A 22549-nucleotide genomic window follows, 5' to 3' on the forward strand; every position below is an offset into this window, starting at 1 on the left:
AAAAAGAATGAATATATGCATATGTGTAACTGAATCACTTGCTGTGCAGCTGAAATGAACACAACGTTGTAAATCAACTATACTCCAAGAAAATTCAAATTACAAAATAAAGAAAATCATCTATATTTCAAAAGAAAAAAAGAATTCCCACATATTTTTATGGCTTGATAGCTTACTTTTTTAGTGCTCAATACTATCCCATTCACAGAATATATTAATACTATACCATTTCATTCACCTATTGGAGGACACCATAGTTTCATTCACATTTTGGCAATATTGAATTAGGTGCTATAAATATCCATACGCAGGTTTTCGTCTGGAAGTATGTTTTAAACTACTTTCAGTAAATATCCATGAGAACACTTGCTGGATTGTACAGTAAGGGAATGTTCAATATTATAGCAAGTGTCAATCAGACTACCAAAGTAGCTGTATTATTTTTCATTTCCACCAATAACAAATGACATTTCCTATTGTTCCACATCCCCTACAGAATTTGTTCTTGTCATTGTTCACATTTTAGCCATTCTAATGGCTAAAATTGTATGTAAATGTATTGTTAATTTGCTTTTTGATGGCAGCATGTAATCTGAATTATTCTTCTGTATATTTATATGCATAGTATCTATTTTCTTTGGTGAGGTGTCCGTAAAGTATATTGGTCCACATTTTATTTAGGCTGCTTTCATTTTTTTCTACCCAATCTGTATTTGTTTTATTTATTTTCGTGCCTTATTGCATTAGCAAGGACTTGGAGTAAAATATGGAAAAGGAGTCATGAAAGGGAACATCCTTGCTTTTAACTGAACTTAGTGGAAAAGCTTCATGTTTTTGACCATTAATCATGATGTAAGATAAAAGTTTCCTCTAGATCTTTGTTATCAACTTGAGAAAGCTCCAATCTATTTCTTTAACTGAGAGTTTTTATGAAGAATGGGTGTTAGGTTTTTTCAAAGGTCTTCTGAATCTATTGATATGCTAACGATTGTCTTTAGGGTGTTGATATGATGGATATAATTATTTGATTTTAGAATGTTGAACCAGCCTTGCATAGTTGGGATTATTCCCTCTCATTCATGATATAAAATTCTCTCAAAATATTGTTGGATTCGATTTGTTAACATTTTGTTGAGGATTTTTACATTGATGTTCCTGAGAGATATTGGTCAGTTTTATTTGCTATTCATATGTTCCTCTAAGTTTGGATGCTGTGGATTTAGTGTCAGACATTCATTTGGGGGAGATTCTCAGTCATTTTTAAAAAATATTTTCTGTTCTTTGCTATCTTTATTCTCCTCCTGCTATACCCATTATGTATAGGTCACAGCATTTTCATTGTTCCACAATTATTGATTACTCTGATCTGTTGATTTCTTTCCTGCCCATTTTCTCTTTTTTTTTGAGATTTAAAGGTTTCTCTTGATATGTCTTCAAGCTCACAGATGTTCCTCCTCAGCCAGCTCTTTGACTGATAAAACAAAATACGAGGGACTTGGTATTTTATAAATAACAGAATATTTTTGTTTTCTCATAATTGCTGAGGCTGAAAAGTTCAAGAACAAGTTACCAGGGGATTCACTGGTGGCACAGTGGTTAAGAATCTGCCTACCAATAAAGCGGACACAGGTTGGAGTCCTGGTCCTGGAAGATCCCACATGCCATGGAACAACTAAGCCCCCATGCACCACAAATACTGAGCCTGTACTCTAGAGACCACAGGCCACAGCTACTGAGCCTGTGTGCCACAACTACTGAAACCTGCACGCCTAGAGCCCATGCTCCGCAACAAGAGAAGCCACCCAATGAGAAGCCCGCATGCTCGGCAATGAAATCATGTGATGGGCATGAGATTTGTGTGCTACATTTATTAGGTCACTGATCCCATGTTTGAGGTCTCTGGCCTCATGACCTAATCACCTCCCAAAAGCTCCACCTCCTAATACCATCAACATGGGAGCTGGGTTTCAAAATTTTAAAATTAGAGGTACAAAATATTTACACCATAACAGGGACCACAGAGTTAACTGATTTTTCCTTTCATGTTAAAGGTTTGCACATTTATATTTATTATATACTCCCAAAACCCTTGTTCTTTTTTTAAGATTCTTTTCCCATATATGTCAGTACACAACATTGAGTAGAGTTCCCTGTGCTATAAAGCAGGTCCTTATCAATACTTATCTATTTTATATATACTATTGTGTATAGGTCAGTCCCAATCTCCCAATTTATCCCTTCCCCACTTATCCCCTGGTAACCATAAGCTTGTTTTCTTTATCCATGACTATTTCTGTTGTGTAAATAAGTTCATTTGTACCTTTCTTTTCTTTTTTAGATTCCTCATATAAGCAATATCAAATGATATCTTTCTGTGTCTGACTTGCTTCACTCAGTATAACAATCTCTAGGTCCATCCATGTTGCTATAAAATCCTTAATTGTTAAGGATAACTCTCAATTTTTTCCAGTATCATCAGCAATTCTTTCTGGCAGACATGTGATAACACTTTTCAAACAAGGATATTGAGACCAAGGCTCCTGACCTGCAAACAAACAAAACATCATTTATATAGTGAAAACTTATCATGTCAAAGGATGAAAGCACTTGGTGTAAATCCCTTTGCACCCACTGCTGACAGAGGGCAGAGGAGTTTGACTCACTAATCTTCCTTACGTGCACTTCTTCCTAATGGGGTATTCCATCTAAAACTTACAAGAAGCGGGAATGCATCATGGAACACACCAATCTCTACTACAGATTCTGATGCAGCAAAAAAACAAAAACAAAAACATGATGAATCCATCCAAACGGTTCTGTCCACATTGTTGCAATAGTTTCCCTCGCACTGTGAACCCTTTTCAAACCCTATCACTTGAACCTACTTTCATTTTTTTCAACAAAAATAATGTTAATCTGCAGTCACACGCTCCAGTAATATTACACTACCCTTTGTGCAAGGATGTAGGGATTTGAGGAGTTATGGAAGGCTATCATGAGAGGTTGCCTAGAGTAATTAGGACATTTCATTTAATGTTGGCTCTTCTCCCTAAGATGTCTGCTGTCCTCTTCTTTTTGAAGCTACTAGCATTGAGAAAGTGACCAAAATAAGGCCCTTCTCTTTTACTGCCCATGAATGCAGCTGTGATTAACCCCACAGACATTGGTGCTTCCAGAATCCCCTGAACCTACTGACCCTCCATGCATGGCATGACATAGATAAGGATGGTGCCGTGTATACTTGTATAGAGCATGCTATAAAATTTTCGAGTCTTCCCTTCCTCATAATTCCAAAGAATAGATTTCTTTGGATTTCTGCTTAATGCTGCTGGAGTTGGTACATAAGTTGAGGGAGGTATCAGGGCACACCAAAAGAGAGGGTAACTGCACAGAAAATACAAGCAGGTATATTTCTGTGTAGTTTCAAGCAGCTTATTTGCTATATCAACCATGGTGACATGTTGAGCCTTCCTCTTTCTACTAGTAGTACAACAAATATAAAGGATATTTAGGCTGCTTGTTTTATCCCCACCTCTCTCAATTGATCTGCATTCACATATAGGACAATGAAGTGCCCTTTCTACCATCTTAACCAATACTTGAGAACTAGAAAATGTCCAGATTTTTCCAGGGATTATTTTCATATTCCCCAATCAGGACTATGAAGAAATCTAACCTATTGTGTTTAATGAAGTCATATCTCTGACGGCATCCCATCATCAACAAAACTGGAAAGAAATTTGAAGGGTCTTAGATTTACCATATTTGAAATTCCAATATTTTAGCCTGACACATTTTTGGAGTTTAGAAAAAAATATTTTACATGAGACAAAAAATCATTTTTATGACACAAAAAGACAGCAATAGTTTTATATTTTTATCTGTTCCACTTGCACACTAATGTCTCATGGGGTGATGTAAAGCAGTCCTGTTGGGTGCTGTGCATGGTGCAAGTATGGATTAAAGCTTAGGAATCTTAAGCTTCAGTCACCTGAAACTTCTAAATTAGGATGCAAGCAATCCTGTCCAACATTTGAGCAGAGCAAGACACTGTCTTTATTTTATTTGTCAGGTAATTAATCTTTTTCCCCAAAGAGAGAAACAACTGGCATCTTCCATCAATGTGTTGTACAAAAATCTTTGAACACAGAGTGCAAGCAGAGTCTGTTACAAGATGTGAAAAAAAAAAAAGAGAGACCCTTGTGGCATTTTCTCCTAACTTATTGCAATCTCCCATTTAAAATGTGGGAATAATCAATCTTCTGAGGAAAAAAACCCAAGGAAGGTTTTTGCTTCTGTGGAATAATGGGATTGCTAAAGATTTCAGGAGGCCAGATGAATTAGTGAGAATGACCATGAGAAATCAGAGAAAAGTCAGACCCATGGATGAAGTGATGTTTACCTCTGTGAATCAATGAGATGTAGGAGCAAATGAAAAGAAAGCTGAATACAACATTTTCTGAATAAATGTAACCTTTCAGCTGTCATAGAAAAATTAATAGTCACTATGATACAATATATTTAGTTTAGAAAGTTAATTAAATTTAAAGATTAATAATTAGATTCATTGAAGAAATGAAAACATATTTGTGGTTTAGAATAAATAATGTGTTCTGCTACAGATAATAAGACTACATAAATAAATAGAAATAAGACTAAATAAATAAATAAATAGGAAAATAACAAATTAGATGTTATTAACATTAAAAACTGACACTCATCTAAAGAAAGAGAAGGAGAGACAGAGAGAAGAACTCATAGCAAGCATATATTAAAAACTCTTAAATAAGAAGTCTTCGGATGTTAAAAAAAAAAAAAAGAAGTCTTCAATAAGAAGATAATGTAATAGCAAAAATGGGGAAAATATACCAAAAGATATTTCAAAAAAGATAGTACAGAATGTTAATTAAACATATCAAAAGATGCTTGGCTTCTTAGTAGTCAATTAAATGCAAAAAAGTGATACCTTTAATTATCACTCACCAACCAGAAAGTTCAAATGAAAATGACAGGTATTATCAAGTTTGACAAGAATGTGCATAATCCTTGAATCTCATTCACTGCTGCTGAGGATAAAAAAATCATACAAATGAGTGAAGTAAGTCAGAAAGAGAAAGACAAATACCATATGCTAACACATATACATGGAATTTAAGAAAAACAAATGTCATGAAGAACCTAGGGGTAAGACAGGAATAAAGACACAGACCTACTAGAGAATGGACTTGAGGATATGGGGAGGGGGAAGGGTAAGCTGGGACAAAGTGAGAGAGTGGTATGGACATATACACACTACCAAATGTAAAATAGATAGCTAGTGGGAAGCAGCCACATAGCACAGGGAGATCAGCTCGGTGCTTTGTGACCACCTAGAGAGGTGGGATGGGGAGGGTGGGAGGGAGGGAGATGCAAGAGGGAAGAGATATGGGAACATATGTATATGTATAACTGATTTGCTTTGTTATAAAGCAGAAACTAATACACCATTGTGAAGCAATTATACTCCAATAAAGATGTAAAAAAAAAAGAAAAAGAAAAATCATACACGTTTTGAAAATATTTAGAAATATCTAAAAAGATAAACACATGAAAGCTATGACTCAAAAATTTTACTACTACATGTACACTGAACAATAATTTATACACACACCACCAAAGCTCAAGTTCTAGAATTTATATACCAGTGCTATTCTCAACAGACACAAACTGAAAATCACTCATATTGTAATACACATTGGAATAAATGAATTGTTAAATATTTACACTATGGAATCCTATGCAACAGTGGCAATGCATGATCACAACAGGAAACCATATAGGCATATTCACAAGCAGTATAAAATAAAAAAGCCGAATCCAAAAGTGATTTTACTGTGCCATAACATTTATATAAACTACAAAATACAGGTAACATGATCTTTTTGTTAGATACAAGAACAATCTTAAACCTTAAGGGGAGTCACTAGAATGGGACCAGGGGGCCTCTGAGTATCTGGCAATTTTCTGTGTCTTTATCTAGAAGCTATGTATAGAGTGTATTCAGATTCTGAATTTCCTAAAATTTGTCATTTCCTTACAAACTTTTTATACATAACAAAAAGTAAAAACGATAGACTAGGGAAGGTAATTATATTAGCACTTTAATATCCATGCTTTTCAAGGTGGAACTGAAAGGTATTAAATACTTGACACTGTGATTACTTCTTTAAAGGTGAAAATTTGAGATTAATAAATAAGACATACTTCTTCATATATAATCCTCAAACAGGAGGGGTAGAAAGGAGTATTATTATTTTTTTATTTAATACAGAATTGTTAAGATAGAAAATAATGAAAACAAACTAGGTTTAAAAAAGAGCACAATGGACTTCCCTGGTGGCACAGTGGGTAAGAATTTGCCTGCCAATGCAGGGGACAGGGGTTCAATCCCTGGTCTGGGAAGATCTCACAGCTGCAGAGCAACTAAACCCGTGTGCCACAACTACTGAGCCTGCGCTCTAGTGCCAGCAAGCAACAACTATTGAGCCTGCATGACACAACTACTGAAGCCCATGCACCTAGAGACCATACTCCACAACAGGAGAAACGACCACAAGAAGTCCGTGCACCACAACGATGAAAGCCCTGCTTGACACAACTAGAGAAAACATGTGCAGCAACGAAGACCCAACACAACCAAAAATAAATAAAATTAAATCTTTTGAATTCTGAGATGACTCACTCATGTGGCTGTAGGTAAGAGGCCTCAGTTCCTTGCCACATGGATCTCTCCTTAGGTCTGCTTGAGTGTCCTCATGACATGGCAGCTGGCTTACCCCAGGATGAGTGATCTAGCAGAAACCAAAGCAGAAGCTGCAATGTCTTTTATAATTTTGGAAGCTGCACTTTGTCATTCCTGCAATTTCTTATTAGTTTAACAGTCAGCCCTTTTCAAGTGCGAGGAGCCACACGGTACATGAAGACTGGGAGATAATTAGGGGATAATTAGGGCCATCTTAGAGGCTGGCTACCAAAGTGGCTGACTAGCCAAAAACTGAATTTTGTTTTCTTCACTTCTGGAGAGAAAATGGTCAGTGAATCTCACTGGTGGTCTTTGAGGTGTACCAAAGCTACCTCTTGCCCTCACCCCCAGCCACGTGGCTGACAGGGTCTTGGTGCTCCAGCCGGGTGTCAGGCCTGTGCTTCTGAGGTGGGAGAGCTGAGTTCAGGAATTGGTCTACCAGAGACCTCCGGCACCTTGTAATATCAAACGGCAAAAGCCTCCCAGAGATATCCGTCTCAACGCTAGACCCAGCTCCACTCAGAAACCAGCAAGATCCAGTGCTCGATATCCCATGCCAAACAACAAGCAAGACAGGAATACAGGCCCACCCATTAGCAGAGAGGCTGCCTAAAATCATAATAAGGCCACAGACACCCCAAAACACACCACCAGATGCGGACCTGTCAACCAGAAAGACAAGATCCAGACACACCCACCAGAACACAGGCACCAGTCCCCTCCACCAGAAAGCCTACACAACCCACTGAACCAACCTTAGCCACTGGGGGCAGACACCAAAAACAACGGGAGCTACGAATCAGCACCCTGTGAAAAGGAGACCCCAAACACAGTCCCCAAAGCCAAATAAGACAGAGAAACACACAGCAGATGAAGGAACAGGGTAAGATCTCACCAGAACAAACAAATGTAGAGGAAATAGGCAGTCTAGCAGAAAAAGAATTCAGAGTAATGATAGTAAAGATGATCCCAAATCTTGGAACTGGAATGGAGAATATACAACAAACATTTAACAAGGACCTAGAAGAACTAAAGAGCAAACAAACAATGATGAACAACACAATAAATGGAATTAAACATGCTCTAGAAGGAAACAGTAGCAGAATAACTGAGGCAAAAGAATGGATAAACGACCTGGAAGACAAAATAGTAGAAAAAACTACTGCAGAGCAGAAAAAAGAAAAAAAGAATGAAAAGAATTGAGGACAATCTGAAACACCTCTGGGACAACATTAAACACACCAACATTAGAATATAGGGATCTCAGAAGTAGAAGAGAAAAAGAAACAGACTGAGAAAATATTTGAAGAGATAATAGTTGAAAACTTTCCTAATATGGGAAAGGAAATCATTAATCAAGTCCAGGAAGTGCAGAGAGTCCCATACAAGATACACCCAAGGAGAAACTTGCCAAAATATATATTACTCAAACTGTCAAAAATTAAATACAAAGAAAAAATTTTAAAAGCAGCAAGGGAAAAACAACAAGTAACATACAAGGGAATCCCCAAAAGGTTAACGGCTAATCTTTCAGCAGAAACTCTGCAAGCCAGAAGGGACTGGCAGGACATATTTAGAGTGATGAAAGGGGAAAAGCTACAACCAAGATTACTCGACCCAGCAAGGATCTCGTTCAGATTTGACAGAGAAATTAAAACCTTTACAGACAAGCAAAAGCTAAGAGAATTCAGCACCACCAAACCAGCTTTACAACAAATGCTAAAGGAACTTCTCTAGGCAGGAAACACAAGAGAAAGAAAAGACCTACAATAACAAACCCAAAACAATTAAGTAAATGGTAATAAGAACATACATATCAATAATTACCTTAAATGTAAATGAATTAAATGCTCCAACCAAAAGACATAGACTGGCTGAATGGATACAAAAACATGACCAGCAAATATGCGGTCTACAAGAGACCCACTTCAGACCTAGAGACACATACATACTGAAAGACAGGGGATGGAATAAGATATTCCATGCAAATGGAAATCAAAAGAAAGCTACAGGAGTAATTCTCATATCAGACAAAAAAGACTTTAAAATAAAGACTATTACAGGAGACAAAGAAGGACACTATATAATGATCAAGGGATCAATCCAAGAAGAAGATATAACAATTGTAAATATTTATGCACCTAACACAAGAGCACCTCAATACATAAGGCAAATGCTAACAGCCATAAAAGGGGAAATCGACAGTAACACAATCATAGTAGGGGACTTTAGCACCCCTCTTTCACCAATGAACAGATCATCCAAAATGAAAATAAGGAAACACAAGCTTTAAAAGATATATTAAACAAGGTGGAATTAATTGATATTTATAGGACATTCCATCCAAAAACAACAGAATACACTTTTTCTCAAGTGCTCGTGGAACATTCTCCAGGATAGATCACATCCTGGGTCACAAAAAAAGCCTTGGTAAATTTATGAAAATTGAAATCATAACAAGTATCTTTTCTGACGACAATGCTATCAAAATAGATATCAATTACATGAAAAGATCTGTAAAAAATACAAACACATGGACGCTAAACAATATACTACTTTATAACCAAGACATCACTGAAGAAATCACAGAGGAAATAAAAAAAATACCTAGAAACAAATGACAATGAAAACATGAAGACCCAAAACCTATGGGATGCAGCAAAAGCAGTTCTAAGAGGGAGGTTTATAGCACTACAATTCTACCTCAAGAAAGAAGAAACATCTCAAATAAACAAGCTAACCTTACACCTAAAGCAATTAGAGAAAGAAAGAAAAAAAACCCAAAGTCAGCAGAGGAAAGTAATCATAAAGATCAGATCAGAAATAAGTGAAAAAGAAATGAAGGAAACAACAGCAAAAGTCAAAAAAACTAAAAGCTGGTTCTCTTAAGAAGGTAAACAAAATGGATAAACCATTAGCCAGCCTCATCAAGAAAAAAAGGGAGAAGACTCAAATCAATAGAATTACAAATGAAAAAGGAGAAGTAACAACTGACACTGCAGAAGTACAAAGGATCATGAGAGATTACTGCAAGCAACTATATGCCAATAAAATGGACAACCTGGAAGAAATGGACAAATTCTTAGAAAAGCACAAGCTTCCAAGACTGAACCAGGAAGAAATAGAAACTATTTCTAAAACTAAACAAACCAATCCCAAGCACTGAAATTGAGACTGTGATTAAAAATCTTCCAACAAACAAAACCCAGGACCAGATGGCTTCACAGGCAAATTCTATCAAACATTAAGAGAAGAGTTAACACCTACCCTTCTCAAACTCTTCCAAAATATAGCACAGAGGGGAACTCTCCCAAACTTACTCTATGAGACCACCATCTCCCTGATACCAAAACCAGACAAAGATGTCACAAAGAAAGAAAACTATAGGCCAATATCACTGATGAACACAGATGCAAAAATCCACAGCAAAACACTAGCAAACAGAATCCAACGGCGCATTAAAAGGATCATACACCAAGAGCAAGTGGGGTTTATCCCCGGGATGCAAGGTTCTTCAATATATGCAAATCAATGTGATACACAATATTAAAAAACTGAAGGATAAAAACAATATGGTCATCTCAATAGACACAGAAAATGCTTTCGACATTATTAAACACCCATTTATGATAAAAAACCTCCAGAAAGTAGGCATAGAGGGAACATTCTTCAACATAATAAAGGCCATATATGACAAACCTAGCCAACATCGTTCTCAATGGTGAAAAGTGAAACCATTTCCACCAAGATCGGGAACAAGACAAGGTTGCCCACTGTCACCACTATGATTCAACACACTTTTGGAAATTTTAGCTACAGCAACCAGAGAAGAAAAAGAAATAAAGGGAATCCAAATCGGAAAAGAAGAAGTTAAGCTCTCACTGTTTGCAGATGACATGATACTATACATAGAGAATCCTAAAGATGCTACCAGAAACCTACTAGAGTTAATCAATGAATCTGGTAAGGTTGCAGCATACAAAATTAATGTACAGTTATCTCTTTCATTCATATACACTAAAGATGAAAAATCTGAAAGAGAAATTAAGGAAACACTCCCATTTACCACTGCAACATAAAGAATAAAATACCTAGGAATAAACCTACCTAAGGAGACAAAAGTCGTTTACTCAACAAACTATAAGACACCGATTAAAGAAATCAAAGATGACACAAACAGATAGAGAGATATACCATGTTCTTGGATTGGAAGAATCAACATTGTAGAAATGACTATACTACCCAAAGCAATCTACAGATTCAATGCAATCCCTATCAAACTACCAATGGCATTTTTCAGAGAACTGGAACAAAACAATTCACAATTTGTATGGAAACACAAAAGACCCTGAACAGCCAAAGCAATCTTGAGAAGAAAAACAGAGCTGGAGGAATCAGGCTCCCTGACTTCAGACAATGCCACAAAGCTACAGTAGTCAAGACAGTATGGTACTGGCACAAAAAGAGAAATATAGATCAATGGAACACGAGGGAAAGCCCAGAGATAAACCCATACACATATGGTCACCTTATTTATGATAAAGGAGGCAAGAATATACAATGGAGAAATCACAGCCTCTTCAATAGTGGTGCTGGGAGAACTGGGCAGCTACAGGTAAAAGAATGAAATTAGAAGATTCCCTAACACCATACACAAAAATAAACTCAAAATAGATTAAAGACCTAAATATAAGGCCAGACACTATAAAACTCTTAGAGGAAAACATAAGCAGAACACTCTATGACATCAATCACAGCAAGATCCTTTTTAACCCACCTCCTAGAGAAATGGAAATAGAAACAAAAACAAACAAATGAGACTTAAAAGCTTTTGCACAGCAAAGGAAAATGTAAACAAGACGAAAAGACAACCCTCAGAATGGCAGAAAATATTTGCCAACGAAGCAACTGACAAATGATTAATCTCCAAACTTTACAAGGAGCCCATGCAGATCAAAAAAACAAACAACCCAATCCATAAATGGGCAGAAGACCTAAATAGACATTTCTCCAAAGAAGATATACAGATTGCCAACAAACACATGAAAGAATGCTCAACATCACTGTTCATTAGAGAAATGCAAATCAAAATTACAATGAGGTATCACCACACACAGGTAAGAATGTCCATCATCAAAAAAATCTACAAACAATAAATGCTGCAGAGGTGTGGAGAAAAGGGAACCCTCTTGCACCGTTGGTGGGAGTGTAAATTGATACAGTCACTATTGAGAACAGTATGGAAGTTCCTTAAAAACCTAAAAATAGAACTACCACTACCATATGTCACAGCAATCCCAGTACTGGGCATATACGTGGAGAAAACCATAATTCATAAAGAGTCATGTTCCACAATATTCATTGCAGCTCTATTTGCAATAGCCAGGACATGGAAGCAATCTAAGTGTCCATCAACTGATGACTGGATAAAGAAGATGTTGCACACCTTCAATATAAAATGGAATATTACTCAGCCATAAAAAGAAATGAAATTGAGTTATTTGTAGTGAGGTGGATGGACCTAGAGTCTGTCATACAGAGTGAAGTAAGTCAGAAAGAGAAAAACAAATACTGTATGCTGACACATATATATGGAATCTAAAAAAAAAGAAAAAATATGGTTCGGAAGAACCTAGGGGCAGGACTGGAATAAAGATGCAGACATAGAGAATGGACTTGAGGACATAGGGAGGGAGAAGGGTAAGCTGGGATGAAGTGAGAGAGTGGCATGGACTTATATATACTACCAAATGTAAAATAGATGGCTAGTAAGAAACAGCTGCATAGCACAGGGAGATCAGCTCAGTGCTTTGTGACCACTTAGAGGGGTGGGATATGGAGGGGGGGAGGGAGACACAAGAGGGAGCAGATATGGGGATATATGTATATGTATAGCTTGTTCACTTTGTTATAAAGCAGAAACTAACAAACCATTGTAAAGCAATTATAGTCCAATAAGATTATATAAATAAATAAATAAATAATTTATGCCCCCCCCAAATTAAATCTTTTTAAAAAAAAAAAAATAAAAAACAGCACTCGATAACATGGTAACTCTAAACCTAAGTATTTTCAGTACTATAGTAAATGTAACTGGATTAGTATTTCCTATTGCAGTGTAATTTTTTATATTATGTGCAACTAAATTTTTTTCACAATATACAGGTAAAATGAAAGAATTACATTAGAAAGGAGAAAACATTCCACGTATTTAAAAACAATAAGCATATAATATCATGCTTATAATAAGCATATACTAAGCATGTATAATATCATATAATATATAAGCATACAATATCATGCTCATAATAAGCATATAAGCATCTTAGATAAAATGCTCTTTAAGCTCAGAACACTTTGTCATTATTGTAATTAGTATTATCCCAATTTCTTAAAAATATTTCAATACTTCTATTTGAAAAAATATTTTAATATTTTTTTCTTCACTCTTTTGTGATCTAATACACGATAAGTATTTAGGTGCTAACATAACCTAAAAATATATGTTGTTTTTTCACAGCCAAACAAAACTGAATTGAGAAGAAATAGAGGGCTTCCCTGGTGGCGCAGTGGTTGAGAGTCCGCCTGCCAATGCAGCGGACACGGGTTCGTGCCCTGGTCCGGGAGGGTCCCACATGCCGCGGAGTGGCTGGGCCCGGGAGCCATGGCCACTGAGCCTGTGCGTCCGGAGCCTGAGCTCCACAACGGGAGAGGCCACAACAGTGAGAGGCCCGCGTACTGCAAAAAAAAAAAAAAAAGAAGAAGAAAAAATAGATAACTTGAACATACTGATCACTAAAAGCCAAATAGAATCTGTAATTAAAAAAACTTCCTACCAACAAAAGTCCAGTATCAGATGGTTTCACAGGCAAATTCTTCCAAATATACAAAGCAAAACTTACACTGATTCTTCTCAAACTCTTCGAAAAGATTGAAGAGTAAGGAATACTTCCAAAGACATTCTATGAAGCCACCATCACCCTGATATCAAAGACAGATGGGGGGGACTTCCCTGGTGGCAGAGTGGCACAGAATCCATCTGACAATGCAGGTGACATAGGTTTGAGCCCTGGTCTGGGAAGATCCCACATGCTGCGGAGCAACTAAGCCTGTGTGCCACAACTACTGAGCCTGCACTCTACAGCCCAGGAGCCACAACTACTGACCCTTATAGCCACAACTGCTGTAGCCCGCGCACCTAGAGCCCATTGTCTGCAACAAAAGAAGCCACCACAATGAACAGCCTGCACACCACAATGAAGAGAAGCTCCCGCTCGCCACAATTAGAGACAGCCCACGCACAGCAACGGACACCCAATGCATCCAAAAATAAATAAAGAAATCTACTAAAAAAAAACCAAACAAACAAACAAAAAAAACAGATGGGGACTTTTCTGGTTGTCCAGCAGTTAAGATTTCACCTTCCAGTGCAGGGCAGGGGGCAGGTTCAATCCCTCATGGTGGAGCTCAGATCCCACATGCCTCACAAAAAAGAAACCAAAACATAAAACAGAAGCAATATTGGAACAAATTCAATAAAGACTTAAAAAAAAAACACAGAGAAAGACACTACCAAAATAGAAAATTGCAGACCAATATCTTTGATAAATATAGATGCAAAAATTCTCAACTGAATATTAGAAAACCGAATCCGACAATACATAAGAGGATCTTACACCATGACCAAATTTGATTCTCCCTAGTGTCACAAAGTTGTTTCAACATATGCAAATCAATCAACATGATACACCCCATCAACAAAGGAAAAACACAGAACAAATGATCATCTCAATAGATGCTGAAAAAGCATTTGAAAAACTTCAACATCCACTGATGATAAAAACACTTACCAGGGGCTTCCCTGGTGGCGCAGTGGTTGAGAGTCCACCTGCCAATGCAGGGGACACGGGTTCGTGCCCCGGTCCAGGAAGATCCCACATGCTGCGGAGCAGCTGGGACCATGAGCCATGGCCGCTGAGCCTGCGCGTCCAGAGCCTGTGCTCCACAACAGTGAGAGGCCCGCGTACCACAAAAAAAAAAAAAAAAAAAAAAAAAAAAAAACCAACAAAGAAAGAAAACACTTACCATGGCTTCCCTGGTAGTGCAGTTGTTGAGAGTCCGCCTTCCAATGCAGGGGACACGGGTTCATGCCCCGGTTTGGGAAGATCCCACATGCTGCAGAGCGGCTGGGCCCGTGAGCCATGGCCACTGAGCCTGCGCATCTGGAGCCTGTGCTCCGCAACAGGAGAGGTCACAACATTGAGAGGCCCGTGCACTGCAAAAAAACAAAACAATACAATACAAAACAAAACACTTACCAAAGTGGGTATAGAGGAAACATATCTCAACATAATAAAAGCTATTTATGAAAAACCCACAACCAATATAATACTCAATGTTCATAGGCTGAAAGCCTTCCCCCTAAAATCAGGAACAAGACAAGGATGCCCACTCTCACCTCATATCTTCAACATAGTATTGGAAGTCCTAGCCACAACAATCAGACAAGAAAAAGAAACAAAAATCTAAGCACATTGGAAGGGAAGAGGTAAAGTTGTCATTATATGCAGATGGCATGATAATATATATAAAGGAAACCCTAAAAGTTCCACACAAAAACTACTAGAAGTGATAAACAAATTCAGCAAAGTAGCAGGATACAAGATTAACATACATAAATTGGTTGCATTTCTTGGTTTTTCTTTTTTAAATTTATTTTGGCTGCACTGGGTCTTCATTGCTGTGCACGGGCTTTCTCTCATTGTGGCCGGTGGGGGCTAGACTTCATTGTGGTACGCAAGCTTCTCATTACAGTGGCTTCTCTTGTTGCAGAGCACGGGATCTAGGAACGCAGGCTTAGGTAGTTGTGGCACATGGGCTCAGTAGATGTGGCTCACGGGTTCTAGTGTGCAGGCTAAGTACTTGTGGCACACAGGTCTAGTTGCTCCACGGCATGTGAGATCTTCCTGCACCAGGGCACAAACCTATGCCCCCTGTATTGGCAGGCGGATTCTCAACCATGGAGCCACGAGGGAAGTCCCTGGATGCATTTCTTTACACTAACAATGAAATATCAGAAAGGAAATGTAAACAAGCAATCCTTTTTAAAATGGCATCAAGAAAATAAAATACTTAGGAATAAACCTCACCAAGGAGGTGAAAGACTTATATGTTGAGAACTACAAAACATTAGTAAAGGAAACTGAAGATGATTCAGAGAAATGGAAAGACAACCCACGCTCTTGGATGGGAAGAATTAAAACTGTTAAAATGGCTATACTATCAAAGCAATCTACAGAGTTAATGTGATTCCTATCAAATTACCCATGACACTTTCCCCAGAACTAGAACAAATAATCCTAAAATATATCTGGAACCATAAAAAGTCAGAACTGTCAACACAATCCTGAGGAAAAAGAGAAAAGCAGGAGGCATAACCCTCCTAAACTTCAGACAATACTACAAAGTTACAGTAATCAAAACCGCATGGTATTGGCACAGAAGCAGATACATGGATCAATGGAATGGAATAGAGAGCCCAGAAATAAACTCATACACCTATGATTAATTAACCTTCGACAAAGGAGGCAAGAATATACAATGGGGAAAAGACAGTCTCTTCAGCAAGTGGTGTTTTGAAAGTTGGACAGCCGTATGCAAATCAGTGAAGTCAGAACAAACCCTCACACCATACACAGAAATAAACTCTAAACAGCTTACATGCTTAAATATAACATAGGACACCTTAAAACTCCTAGAAGAGAACATAAGCAAAACATTCTCTGACATAAATCATACCACAGTTTTCCTAGGCAGTTCTCCCTAGGCAGTACAAATACAGTAAGTCACCTACATATGCACCTTCAAGTTGCAAACTTTCAAAGATGCAAACGTCCATTTGCATGTTCAATTCGCATATAAGTTAGTTCACGTGACTGGCATACATTGTCATGTGCGTTCATCCTCTATAAGCAGTTGTGCTTTTGTGCTCTTTACAGTACTGTATAGAGTACAGTAGTAGAGTACCTTTATTTCAAGCCCAAGATGTCTGGAAGCAAGCGTAAAGGCAGCGGTGATGTAGCTGGTACTGTTAAGAAGGGCCAAGCGATAATGATGGAAACAAATGTGAAAGTAATTGAGAGAGTGGAGCGAGGCAAAAAGATGTTAGACATCGCTCATTCTTATAACATGAATCATTCAATCATTGGCACGAATCTAAAGAACAAGGAAAAGATCATGGAACACGTGAAGTCTGCTGTGCTGATGATGTTGACAAAATATCGAAGAAGCATGGAAAAGTGATGGAGGAGATGGAGAAACTTCTCAGTGTGCACATGCAGGATCAACATCAGCGCTGAGTCCTGCTCAGCTTAATGCTGATTCAAGAGAAAGCTAAAAGCCTTTATGAAGACTTGAAGAAGAAACATGGCAAAGAATCAGAGGGCATGTCTTTCAATGCCAGCCATGGCTGGTTTCATCGGTTCAAGGCTAGAGCCAACCTTCACAATGTAAAATTAAGTGCAGAGGCAGCAAGTGCAGGTAGGGTAGCTGTCCGGGAACTTCCGGAAACACTTTGAGAAATTATTGATGATAGTGTGTATTTACCCAACCAGGTTTTTAATATGGACGAGACACAACTCTACTGGAAGAGGATGCCAGACCGAAGTTACATCAGTAAGGAGGAAAAGTTGATGCCGGGCTGTAAAGCAGCAAAGGATAGGCTAACTGTTGTTTGGCGGCAATGCTTCCGGTGAACTGAAGCTGAAGCCTCTCTTAGTTTATCGTTCAGTGAACCCAAGAACCCTTAAAAACATAGCCAAGGGCTCTCTTCCTGTTGTGTGGAAGCGTAACCCCAAATCCTGTATTACACAGGCCACGTTCCAGGACTGGTTTTGCCACCACTTTATCCCAGATGTAGAGAAATATTGCTTGGAGAAGGACGTTCCAGCAAAACATTCTTTTGCTGCTCGACAATGCTCTGGGCCACCCCCCATCCATGGATGACTTTCATCCCAACGTCAAAGTAGTGCATCTGTCACTGAATACTATGTTGCTCATCCAACCTATGGACCAGGGAGTTAGAGCGACTTTCAAGAAATATTATTTATGTCACACTTTTTGTCAGGCAGTAAAGGTAAGTGACAAATCAGGAATAACCTAGGGACAACGTTGCAAGGACTATAACATCTACAAGACCATAAAAACATTGACTTTGTATGGTGTGAAGGTATGGTGGTCACCATGAATGGGCTTTGGAAGAACCTTGGCCCACAGTTCATGATTTTTGTGGATTTGAGAAGGTAGATCAGAAGTCTGAAGAAGTCTTCAGCAACGTAGTGACCCTCAGCGAGAAGCTGGAACTAGATCTGCAAGAGGACGATTTCATTGAACTCCTTGCTGTGCAACATGAGGAGCTTACTGATGGAATTGGAGGCCCAGAGAAAGGATGAAGAGGGACAGGAGGAAGAAGTAGTAACTGAAGAACTGAAGAGATTCGCAACAGAACATGGCAAGGGAATCTTCTTTATTTGAGGAAGCGCTGTTAGTTTTTGAGGCACAGGACCCAAAACTAGAATGGTACCCAAAGGTGGCAGCAGCCATTCAGAATGAAATCCAGTGCTACCTTGTCATCTATGATGAGAAAAAAAAAGCTATGACCCAGACATCAATGGATCATTTTTTCAAGAGGGTAGATAGAATTAAATCCAGCAAGGGAGCAGAACTTGTACCATCAACGTCAGGTATGAGTGAAATGGCAGCTTGACCTCTGTCTCCTACTGCTGATAATCCTTTACCTCTACCTTCTCCCACTTCCTCTCCCTCCTCTAATCAGTAACTCTTCTCGCCTGTTCCCTCGATGCCAGCCCAAGTATCCCAGCTGTTGTAATGTATTACTGTACTTTTCAAGTTACTGTACTGTAAGATTTAAAATGTTTTCTTTATTTTTGTGTTTGTTTTTTATGTATTGTTTGTGTGAAGAGCTTATAAACCTATTACAGTACAATACCATATACCCGACTGTGTAAGATGGATACCTAGGCTAACTTTGTTGCACTTACAAACAAATTGGACTTACAAATGCACTCTTGGAACAGAACTTGTTCATATGTAGGGGACTTACTGTAAAAGCAAAAAAGAAACAGGAACTAATCAAACTGATAAGCTGTTGCACAGCAAAGGAAACCATAATCAAAATGAAAATACAACCTATGGACTGGGAGAAGATATTAGCAAATGATGAGACTGACAAGGGCTTAATTGCCAAACTATACAAACAGCTCATACAACTCAATAACAAAATAACAAATAACTCAATGGAAAAATGGGTAGAAAACCTAAAGAAACATTTCTCCAAAGAAGACATGCAGATAGCCAATAGACACATGAAAAGATGCTCATCATTACTAATTATTAGAGAAATGCAAATCCAAATTACAATGAGGTATCACTTCACACTGATCAGAATGGCCATCATTAAAAAAATCTACAATTAACAAATGCTGGATGGGGTATGGAGAAAAGGGAACCCTTCTACACTGTTGGTGGCATTTTAAGTTGGTGCAGCCACTATGGAAAACAGGATGGAGGTTCCTCAAAAAAACTCTAAAGAGAGTTGCCATATGATCTAGCAATCCCACTTGTGGACATATATGTAGACAAAACTATAATTCAAAAAGATACATAAAACCCGATGTTCATTGCAGCAGTATTTATAATAGCCAAGACATGGAAACAACCTAAATGTTCATTGAAAAATGAATGTATAAAGAAGGTGTGGTATATGTATACAATAGATATTACTCAGACATAAAAAAAGAATGAAATAATGCCATTTGCAGAAACATGGATGGACCTAGAGATAATGATACTAAGTGAAGTAAGTCAGAAAGAGAAAGACAAATACCATATAATATCACTTATATGTGGAATCGAAAACAGGACACAAATGAACATGTCAGTGAAACAGAAACAAACACAAAAATATAGAAAACAGAGTTGTGGTTGCCAAGGAGAGAGTGATGGAAAGATTGGGAGTTTTGGAATAGCAGAAGCAAACTATTCTACATAGGATGGACAACCACAAAGACCTGCTGTATAGCAGAGGAAACTATATTCAATATCCTGTGATAAACTATAATGGAAAAGAATATATATATATATATATATATACACACACACACACAGAAATTAACACAACAATGTATAAAGGCTGCAGAGGGTGTGGAGAAAAGGGAACCCTCCTACACTGTTGGTGGGAATGTAAACTGATACAGCCACTATGGAGAACAGTATGGAGTTTCCTTAAAAGCTAAAAACAGAACTACCATATGACCCAGCAACCCCACTGGTGAGGTGGTTGGACCTAGAGTCTGTCATACAGAGTGAAGTAAGTCAGAAAGAGAAAAACAAATACCGTACACGAACACATACATATGGAATCTAGAAAAATAGTACTGACGAACCTAGTGACAGGGCAGGAATAACGACACAGATGTAGAGAACGGACATAAGGACACAGGGCGGAAGGGGAGACAGGGACGTAGTGAGAGAGTAGCACTGACAAATATACACTACCAAATGTAAAAGAGCTAGTGGTAAGCTGCCGCATAGCACAGGGAGATCAGCTCGGTGCTTTATGTCCCCCACAGGGGTGGGATAGGGAGTGTGGGAGGGAGCCTCAGGAGGGGGGGATATCACATATAGGTGATTCACTTTGTTGTAAAGCAGAAACGAATACAGTGTTATAAAGCAATTATACTCCAATAAACATGTATTAAAAAAACCCACAACATTGTAACTACACTAGAAAATACTTCTTAAGTGCAAAAGATATTTTGAATGTAAGTTTTATTGTGTGTGTGTACCACAGGTTCAATATATATGAATTATGTCAAATTGATTACATTGTTTTTCAAAATAATTTTTGATATTCTACATCAGCTTCATTATATAAATGCAGAAAAACTATATTATTTTTTTCTAAAATTCAGAAATAGCCATTTTGCTCATTCAGTATACTATAAACCACTAACTGTTAAAAAGGGATTCGTGACCTCTTCCTTCCAAAGAAATATTTCTGCACTCACACATGTTTAATAGAATGTTCTGCCATGAACTGACTTCCCACCTTAGAGACACCAGATTTGCATCCTGAAATCTCTTTCTTGCAAAAATGTCCAATTAGCATCCTAGCATTACAGAAAAGAAATGCTTTTTTCCAGATCTCAAATTCCACACAATTTTATCAAGAAATCATGTATTTGTTTTTCACACACACAGACTGTATTTTATTTTTACAAGAGAGAAATCAACTGACACCAAGCATTGTAAATGGATGACCACAACAAAAGCAACAATGACTGCAATTACCAAACATAAAACACACTCATACTATGTCATAATATTGACATTAAGTCCAGGAATACTTCACTGTAAGAGCTCCTTTACTTTGCAGTGAAAGACATCATGTATTTTTAAATTATCAGCACTCACCTGAGATCTTCAAAAATCAACAAAAACATAATTTTGTGTTCTCTTTCATTTATTCTGGTTCTAAGTGGTCATTCCTAAACGAAAGTATTTAAGTATGTTAACGTCATCTTATAACATCATATTTCAGATGACTACCGTCTCTCCAAAGATGAAATATGAGGAACTCATAATTAGGCTCTCCAAAGTATTACTCTCTGAATCTGTATTACCCTTCTGCTAAACTCCACACTGTTCATTATTCTTTGAGAATATTCTTTTTTCTTGTATGGCCATCACATGCTCTTTCATTTCATGAAGTTTTCCTACAATTTTATGCCTAGTTTATTTCTGAGAATATGCATTATTTCTGATTGATATTTATAGACACAAAGACTTCTCTATAATTCCCTGAGTTTCAAGAACTCCTACTTCTTTTTTTTAATACCTAGATTCTGAAGCTCTCCACAAAGCATTACTAAAATTGCATTTACATAAGTATCTACATATTAATCACACATTAAGGCATTTACAATTTTATTATGCTTTATTGCTAATTTCAGAGCATACATGTAGCTGTCTTATTTACCACCCTCTTGGAAATCACTTTAATATTTGCACTTAGGACTTGAAAAAGAATGGACAAATAAAAACCTGAAGAATATGCAAATACAATTTATATATTTCTCATAAAATTAGGTGATTATCTAACCTTTATCCAGAAAAAAGAAGAGCCCAGATACTCTGCAGGCATGATACTCGACAATGTGTGGAAAACATGCAGTAATCCATGTGGCAGAGTTTACCTGTGACCATCTGGGGTTAGTGACCTATGCATTCCTTACATGCAACATATCAGGAGTGGAAAAAGGGAATTTGTCAGTTGTGGCAATAAGTATAATGAAGATTTGTAGCAGGTCATGCTCATATATTCAACACAGGTACAATCAAAATTTTGCTCAATTCTGGTAGATCTAAGTCTCTATCTGTTACCTTGTGTTTAACGAGGAAATGTCAGAACTGACTTACAAAAAAAAAGTGTTTTGTTTGTTTGTTTTAATTACAGTCATGGTGAGTAAGACACAGCTCAGAACAGCTAATGTGACTTAGTGATTCTCCCATCAGGAAATACAGGTTCTACTTCCCTGTTTATTCTCCACATCCTGTAGTAAGTTAAGTTTCAATGAAAGATAAATCTACAGAGCGAAAAAGAAAAGAAAACTTTCATGTGTTGATAAGATCATTCTGACAAGTTTTACCACGTATGTCAGTGTTTGTGCTGATGGGACACAAGCCAGA

This window comes from Globicephala melas, chromosome 1 (genome assembly GCF_963455315.2).
Source record: "Globicephala melas chromosome 1, mGloMel1.2, whole genome shotgun sequence".
Taxonomy (NCBI): domain Eukaryota; kingdom Metazoa; phylum Chordata; class Mammalia; order Artiodactyla; family Delphinidae; genus Globicephala; species Globicephala melas.